Source organism: Leptonychotes weddellii, unplaced genomic scaffold, assembly GCF_054177405.1.
Source record: "Leptonychotes weddellii isolate Sample4059 unplaced genomic scaffold, ASM5417740v2 HiC_scaffold_6302, whole genome shotgun sequence".
In the NCBI taxonomy this organism is placed as follows: Eukaryota; Metazoa; Chordata; class Mammalia; order Carnivora; family Phocidae; genus Leptonychotes; species Leptonychotes weddellii.
The window spans coordinates 582-9,516 of NW_028031788.1; the positions used below are offsets into that span (position 1 = coordinate 582).

Below are 8,935 nucleotides of genomic sequence, written 5' to 3' on the forward strand. Positions count from 1 at the left end.
TTTCAAGAAAGCCTAAGTTCAAAGTATTCTCAGGGCTGCTATTCCTGCCATGTCCTTGTCTAAAAACATGTCATGATATAAAGGGGCCATCATCTGTTCTCTTCTTTCCTCTTTTCTCCAATTCCTTGTTCAGTTTTTATTTTATTATTTTATTTTATTTTAATTGTTTGTAGATAAGGGGAGAGTACTTACAAATTGTTTTAGAAGACAGCTTTAGCAGCAAAACAGAACAATGGAGAGAACTGTTATCTAGTTTTGTGACTAAAATGTGTGGCATGCAGGTGATCTCCTATAGATATTGCTAAAAATGCATATTCTTGGGCTTTTCAGACCTGCTGAGTCAGAATCTCAGGGTGGGGGTGGGGAGTGAAGCCTGAGAATCTACATTTTAACAATTCTCTAGATGATCGGGATGCACACTGAAATCTGGGAACCACTGGTGTGGACCTATGATTTCTTAGGAGGGCGAACAGTAAAGAGGGATGAAGCACCTACCTTTTTAAAACAGGGCATAACAGGGATGGATTATTAGTCTAATTTCCCATCCAGTTACATTAATATGGAGGGAAAAATATTCCTTCTGGACTCTGGAAAAAAGATTAACAATCAATACCAGTTTTCGGTAGTATGGTTTTTTAAAAGTATATGACTAGTTATTTCAGTGAGAATTTGAGAGAAATTACACAGAGGTTGTGATAGGCATCTTTTAAAACTGAAGACCTCTGGTTTATCTTTCAAACATTGCTGAGGTCTACTTTTTCTGATTCAGACTCATTGCCACCAACAGGGGTTCATTACTGTAAGCAGAGACTATTTTTACTGCCACATAGCTAGAATTTGATGCTTCCCTTGTTCCTTACTCAATTCACAATTCATGTCACATCGAAAACATGATCAAAACATCCAGTGGCTATGCAATCTGCCTATACGATGAAGTCCAAATTTCCAACTTCATCCAGCCATTCAAGATTCTTCATTGTATAATCTTTTCTTCCCGCCCCTGTTCTCTAAGATTACGCCTTTCTCACCTGGCTGGTCTCATCGTCCCTGTCAGGACTTGCTTGTCAGGACTCTAAGCCTCTGCTCATGCTCTAATATCCACTTCTTTGTTTATCCAAATCTAAAGTGGCATTCAAAGTAAAGCTCAGGTGTTAACTTTTCTCTGGCTCAAATTTTTCCTTCACACTGCAGATTTGTCACTCTAAAATATCTTCATTTTCCCATTTCCTGGAGGATAATATGTAAACTCTTTCACCTCATATACAACACGGCCCCAATTTCTCTTTCCAGTCTTATCTCTACAAATTTTATGTACTTGACCTCCAGACACAGTGAATCACTCTCTGATTCTCAGTCTTGTCATGTTATGTCCAGCTTTCCGTACCTTTGTACATGTTCTTCCCTCTGCCAGATATGACTTACCCTTTTCTCCCCTTGAAAAACTCTCAAATATCCTTCAAGACCCATTTTAAACTCTCTGTGAAACCTCTGACCACTCCCTGGTGAAGCACATCACCCCAGAGTATCTTGAGTCTAAATATCCTAAACATGGATCTCATTGTATTGCAATTCTTCATTTGTAGGTTTGTTTTCTGTACTGGATGTGGGCCCATTGCTAAACAGTACCTAGTAGGGTACTGTTTATCCAACAGTTGCTTGAAAAATGTTGCTGAATGCTTGAATGCTGTAACCTGTATTGATTTCCCCATTGTCTCAACTCCAAGAGCTCTTAGTGCTTACATCAGTCATTTTGCTCAGTTTCCCCACATTGTTCTTCTACTGTCTCAAGTGTATGCCGGATTCCAGCAAGATTACATAGAGATGTCCTGATCAAGACTTCACTTTTCCAGCCTCAGTGTCTTCACCTGTAAAATAGAGGATAATAATAGTACCTCAATCAAAGTGTGAAATGAAGTATTGCACTGAAGTGTTTAGCACAAGGCCTGGCACATAGTATGAACACAAAGTGGGACGAACATTTCATACACTGCTACATCTTGCATTTCTCTCATTTCCCCCTAGCAGTCACATAGGGCTCTAGTGAAGATGATATGAGAACATACACGTGAAACGATGTTGTAATACACTATGCAAACATTTACCTTTATTTTCACTGTGTCCTAACTAGGTTAAAAGCCTGTTTCAGCCTTCACCCCTTAGGTCCTCAGCAAGATGCACAAAGCCTTATCCAGCTCAGCTTTTCTTTCACAGCCTCCTAACACCTCTCAGCACCTGTCACAGGGTTATGACATAGTAGGTGCACCATTAAAGAGAGTGACAGCTCCAGAATTACCAAGGCCTCTAGCTGCAAGTGAAGCCTTCTGCATTCTTTTTGTTTGCTGTTTGCTTTGTATTACTTGATTTAAACACTTTGCCTTGGTCAACTCACTCCTGACATTTTGGAGATGCTTAGTTTGCTTTATGTGTGCTCTTCCACCTTTGGCCAGTGTCCTACTTTTTTCCTCTTACTAAAGACATAAGTTATATTTATATAACTCTTCCACTGCAGAATGAACAAGTGCTTGATTTGGGTCCTTTCTGATATTTTGGCCATTTGTGTACATCACTAAGATGTGACTTTTGCATTTAGAATATAAGACATGGTAATACACATACAGAAAAAAAAAAGATAAAGGATAAGGCTTTCAAATACTGTATGGAAACACAGGTATGGTTACAATGAATCGAAATAGGTGAAAGTTCCCACAATCTCGAGAATACGTACACAATTTCTGAAAAGGATTTGAAGCAACGTACAGGGAAAGCGCAGTATAGTAAGACTGGGCCATTAACCAAGAAACGAAGACTTGCATCTGAAGAGTTGCATCCTAAAACCCTGAGGCATTTCCTGAACTCAGAGTTTACGGGACCACCCGGTACCGACTGGAGGCCGGCCTGGTGAATCCAGGCGAACCGACGCAGGTGCGGGCGAGGCCAGCCATGGAGCCCAGGCCCCGCAGCTGCGCCGCACGAGCACCCGGGCAGCGGGCCGGGCTCAGCACTCCGCCGCGCCCGCTCGGCGGTCGACCCCCGGCTGCCGGTGCGGGATTCCGCGGCTCGCGCTCCGCAGGATCCCTCCGCCCGCGTGGGCCCAGCCGGCCCGGCACCGCTGAGCCGGCCGCGCCGGGGGAAGGAGTTTCCGGCGGACTCGGCGCGGTGCCGCTTCCTGTCCCTCTCGCCGCGCCGCCTCACGCTCCCTGTCCCGGACGCGGCTCGCGCGGGACCCGCTCCCCGGCGACAGCCCCCCTCCCCGGTGCCATGCAATCGCGGCTTCTGCTCCTCGGGGCGCCAGGCGGCCACGGCGGCCCGGCGGCGCGGCGCGTGCGGCTGCTCCTGCGACAGGTGGTGCGGGGCAGGCCCGGCGGCGACGGGAGGTGGTCGGAGGTCAGACTGCTGCATGCCGGGGCGGGGGCCGACACAGGTAACCCCGGGACGCCCTTGCTGTCTGTGCGGGGGGAGGGGGGACTGCGCTCCTCTGCGCCCCACTCCACCGCACTCCCTGCTGCGCCGCTTGGGAAGGAGCGCTGCGCGGGAAGCCCAGACAGAGAGGTTCACGTCCCGGTCTCGCGGCTCACTGCTGTGTAACGCGGGGCCAGGCGCTTGCACTCTCTGGGCCTCATTCTGTAGTCCCGAGGGAGCGGCGCTAAGGTTTCTGATGACCCGGAATAGTGCATTCCCCTTCCCTCACTGTTGCTTTTACCCCCAGGATGCTGATTTGGATTACAGTACTCGCTGGGGTTAACGCAGCAGCCCTCAGGAATTGTTGAAACCTGGACTTGACCTTGCCTTCCGAGTCTCAAGGGCCTGGAAGCCGGGTTGTGTTTTGTTCCAGCCTGGGCTAGTGGCGGCTTAGAAGTGTGCATTCTCGCCAAGGATCCCACTGTTACAGTGTTTTAAACGTATACACAAGCCTTTCTAACTTTTCCAGGGGTTTTCCTTTCTCACAGTGCTCACATCTTATTAGAGCTGAAAATCACAACTTAAGTTTAAAACTCACGACTGTACAATTGAATAATTGAGACCCAGAAGGGAAAAGTGACTTAAGGAGATCACATAGCTAACTAGTGACTGCTTTAGAATCACGTGCTCTGATTCCTAAGCTCAGTTTTTGTTTTTTTGTTTGTTTGTTTTGCTTTGCTTTGTTTCTGTTTTGCTTGTTTGTTCGGATCTACCAGAGCTGGTTTTAGGAATCTTTTATTGTTGTTGTTGTTGTATGTTGGAATTAGAGCATTTGTGCTGGTTAAGGGGAGGGATGTATGTTGTTGCTGCTCTTGAATGGCAAAGTGATTCTAAGCAAGATGTTGTCAGTGTCATTGTTGCTTAGAATAATGGAGGTTTTTACTATGAAGTTGCAGGTTTCATTGTTCCTCTTGCAACTCCGCCCCAATAATTTTCCTTGCCAGGAAGTTTAGGTCCCATACCTTCCATCCATCCATTCATTCATTCATTCATTCATTCAACAAATGTTTTTTTCTTTCTCCTGTGTAGAGTTGTGATTTCACATTTTGCCCCTTTATCGGTTATTGTGACTTCTATGGTGTTTGTTTATTTGTTAGAGGTTTTTGTTTGTTTGTTGCTTCTTTGTCCTAGAAAGCAGAGAGGACAAGGGTAGAAGTGCAGCATAATCTTTAACTTGGGCTTTGGAGTGAAACAAACAGGTTGGCGTTAAAAAAATGGGTTGGAGTCCATTTTTGCATTGTCTGGATATGGAGACTTGAGGGTGGGTTACTTAATTTTGTGTCCCAGGTGTCTTTTTTTTTTTTTTTTATGTTCAGTTAGCCAACATATAGTAGTACATCATTAATTTTTGATGTAGTGTTCAATGATTCATTAGTTGCATATAACACCCAGTGTTCATCACACGGCAGGTGTTGTATCCCAGTTTTCTTAACTGTAAAATGAGGATAAGGAGAGTACACTTGACAGGATTGTTCTGAGGATTTACTTATTTCATATAATTCCTGCCACATATTAATGTTCAATAAAAGTTAACTTCTTTATAATTCTTAGAATATGTATTTTCAGCTATACGAGAGTTTTTCTGTTTCCTTGGCTTTAGGTGAAATTGAAACCAGTTATTTTAGGTCTAGAACTGTCAGAACTAGCTGGGTAGGCATATGGAAAAAAGTTAATTGATATGAACTTAAAAAAATTGTTCTTTGTACAAGAATAATACATGTTGATTATAAAAACATTAAAAATGTCCTCAAAATTATGTCCAGCAAATCAAAGTACAGGGTTTGCTTCAAATGTGAGACTCATGAACACATTACAGACAACATATTAACTTCTTAGACTCAGTCACTGACCCTAGCAGGATCATATCACAAGGAATAAATTGTGCTAAACCTACTTGCCTTGCTGCTGCAAGGTTGAAGGTAGGAGGACGGTGGATGAATGTAGTTGGAACCTCACCAGAGATATGAATTCTATTAAGAACAATTGAGAGCTAGGGGCACCTGGGTGGCTCAGTCGTTAGGCGTCTGCCTTTGGCTCGGGTCATGGTCCCAGGGTCCTGGGATCGAGCCCCACATTGGACTCCCTGCTCAGTGGGAAGCCTGCTTCTCCCTCTTCCACTCCCCCTGCTCATGTTCCCTCTCTTGCTGTGTCTCTCTCTTTCAAATAAATAAATAAATAAATAAAATCTTTAAAAAAAAAGAAAAGAACAATTGAGAGCTAAGTAAACAGGAGGCAAGCTCTTGGCTACCCTGGGACGTAATGTTGGCCATCAAGTTTGGAGTGTCTCAGTTTGAACCAGAGGTCATACACAGATAAAATAAAACCACAAATAGCACTATGCTGCGGTGAGTTACAGTTTAGGTTGGAAAGATTCTCCCAGCTGCATACACACGTGACCAGTAACTCATCTTTCTGCATGTAACTGACCTTGCTTGCTAGTAGTTTGGAAACAGCAACAAGGTACATAAGCAGTAGATTGACATCATATACTGTTCTTATCTCTCCTGGATTGTATGTATGTCTTATTATATTTGTCTTTATATTCCTTTTGGTGCCTGTCAACATTTTGTACCTAATAATAAGCACTCAGTGGCTTATAATGCTAAAATTCATACAGAGAAGGAGCAGGAGAGGCTGGGATTGCCTTGTTGGCTTTCAAGATAGGAGCTTCATAAAGCCTTGTAAGCAGAAGGAGGAGAGGGTCATTTATGTTAAAAAAAAAAAAATCCCCAAACCCACTGCTTTTTATCTTTTGCTATTGGATAGTTTAAGTATCCATAATTTGTAAGTTCTTTATATCTTTATACTTCAATAAATAGTATTGTCTCTTAGTTTTAGGAACAAAGAGATTTACAAGGAGGTTAGCAACTGCAAAGAGTTCTCTTTTTTTAAAAGATTTTATTTATTTATTTGTCAGAGAGAGAGAGCACAAGCAGGGGGAGCAGCAGGCAGAGGGAGAGGGAGAAGCAGGCTCCCCGCTGAGCAAGGAAGCCCGATGGCCATCCTAGAGTTTTCAATAAAGATTATTGGTGTTTTCACAGATGGAGCCAAACGAATTGGTTCAGTAGGACTCTGACATTAAACAGGTTTAGATATACCATAGAGCAAGATCAGATGATAAACTTGGGAACATAACTGTATAAATCTACCATGACATGTTTAGTGCTGTCATTTAACACCATTGTTATTAAAAGGATTCACTGTTCTGTCTTTATGACTTTGTGTATGAAATACATTTGTTTAAAGAAATATTTAAAAATACTTTTTGTGCAGGAAATTTATGTTCATTGTAGGAAAGTGAAATACAAATCCCCTAAGACCTAATTCTCCCATGCAAAGTCGTAATTGTCAACTTTTTGGTATTAACATTAGCAGATTTTGTAAAAATACATATAATATCTATTTGTATAAATATACATTTCTTTTTTAAAAAATGGGATCATGTATGTTTTATAATTTATTCTCACTTAACCATTATTGTGAACATATTAACAAAATGATAAATATTGCTATACATGATTCTTTTAAGTATATATTAAGTTCATGTATTTATCCATATAATTTATTCTACCAGTTTCCCATTCTTAGACATTCAGGTTGTATGTATGTATGTATTTATTTATTTATTTAAGTAATCTCTACACCCAATGTGGGGCTTGAACTCACAACCCCGAGATCAAGAGTCGGATGCTCTACCGACTGAGCCAGCCAGGTGCTGCAGGTCGTCTATTTTTAAATATATAAAAAGTGCAATAGACATCCATCCATGATGCATTTTTTTTGTGATTTTAAGATTTTATTCTTGGGCTACAATAGAATTAATGACTTTGGGGAGGGGAAATAGAGAACTCTTGCTTCAACTGAGAAATATAGTGTAAAGGGAAAAACTGCACTATGGTTTTAGATCTGTATTTACTGGGTATTGAACTTTGGGGAAATTATTAACTACCCTGAACCTGCAGCAGGCTGTTGTGACTCTGAGGACATTGTGACCCTTGTATATTAAAGAATTTAGCAGTAAGATCCCCAAACAGTTGTTACCTAATAAATCGTTAGGAAGACCTGTGTTAGGAACATGCAGACTAACCTGGAATTTGCTGATATATTTGGTTTTCTCTTGGGTCTAATTTTTGTATTAAAAAAAAATGGTGGGCGCCTGGGTGGCTCAGTCGTTAAGCGTCTGCCTTCAGCTCAGGTCATGATCCCAGGCTCTTGGGATAAGTCCCACATAGGGCTCCCTGCTCCGCGGGAAGCCTGCTTCTCCCTCTCCCACTCCCTCTGCTTGTGTTCCCTCTCTCTCTGTTGAAAAATAAATAAAATCTTAAAAAAAAAAAATGGTGACACTAAATCAGTGGTTCTTAACCAAGAGTGATTTCCTTTCCTCGGAGAAAAATGTGCATAGAAAAACATGGTTCGCATAGGTGGGAGGTCCAATGGTTGTAGGCTAGATACAGGATGTTCAAATATTTTTAGGGTTCTTTCTGCCTTTCCCCATGGTTCCCCCACTTTCCACTCTCCATTTGTTGGATTTGCTTTTTGCCGTATTGGTTTCAGCATCTGCCAGGATTTCTTCAAGTAGTAGCAGTGATAGCCTTGCTGACAGCCCCAGATTTTGATCGTCCTTATAATTCACACTGTTAGAAGAGAGAACATCTTTTCCTGTGAGCTCCGACAAAAATCCTTGTGAGAACAGTTATTGGCCAACCTTGGATCGTGTGCCTAAACCAATCATTGTGGCCAGATGGTGGAATGTTCTGGCAGGGGTTGTGCAGGATACTTACTTCTGGAGGTTTTGGTGCAGGGGTAAAGGGTGGAAGGAGTGGTACCCTACCCAAACCAAATGGGATGGGTTTCCCCACTGGAGAGAGGGATTCTATTGTCAAAAGGGGAAAGAATATTGAGCAGGTAAAACAAAACAGCTGTCTGCTAAAAATCAAGTACATAATATCCAAAGGAGTTAGTAGAAGAATAAGTGTTATTTAAAAGATATTATTAATTATTGTTTGAATATAGAAATTATTTTCCTACAGACCTTTGGGAAATTCCTTTAAATTAGGATCATTGCAAGTGATAAAAGCAAGCCTTATTACTCTAAATGAGCCTTAAATTTAATTTCCTTTGGGAGCTTTTATCTTTTGGATTCTTTTCAGGGCTTTTAATTTTCAAGTCCATACTTTCCATGCCTGAATAAAATATATATCATTTTATTGGTAGTAGTATTTATGTGACAGTTTGTGCTATACAGGATTTAGGTTAATCTGAGTTATGTGTGGGTTTGTTTTTTTTTTTTTGCATTAATTGTAATAATAAATGTAATTAAATGTTAAGAGCATATTCTTTTTTTTTTTTTTTAAGATTTTATTTATTTGAGAGAGAGAGAATGAGAGAGAGCGAGTACATGAGAGGGGGGAAGGTCAGAGGGAGAAGCAGACTCCCTGCCGAGCAGGGAGCTCGATGCGGGACTCGATCCGGGGAC

The 8,935-nt window shown here is 41.8% G+C and overlaps 1 long non-coding RNA gene across 1 annotated transcript; it reads right to left on the bottom strand.

Moving 5' to 3' along the window:
• Nucleotides 1-298: 298 nt before the first annotated feature.
• LOC145719683 (uncharacterized) lies at nt 299-3,399 on the bottom strand. Its single transcript, XR_014142545.1, has 2 exons — nt 2,726-3,399; nt 299-1,865 (listed from the first exon to the last, which is right to left on the bottom strand). It is a non-coding gene; the product is annotated as an uncharacterized LOC145719683 (long non-coding RNA).
• Nucleotides 3,400-8,935: the final 5,536 nt, after the last annotated feature.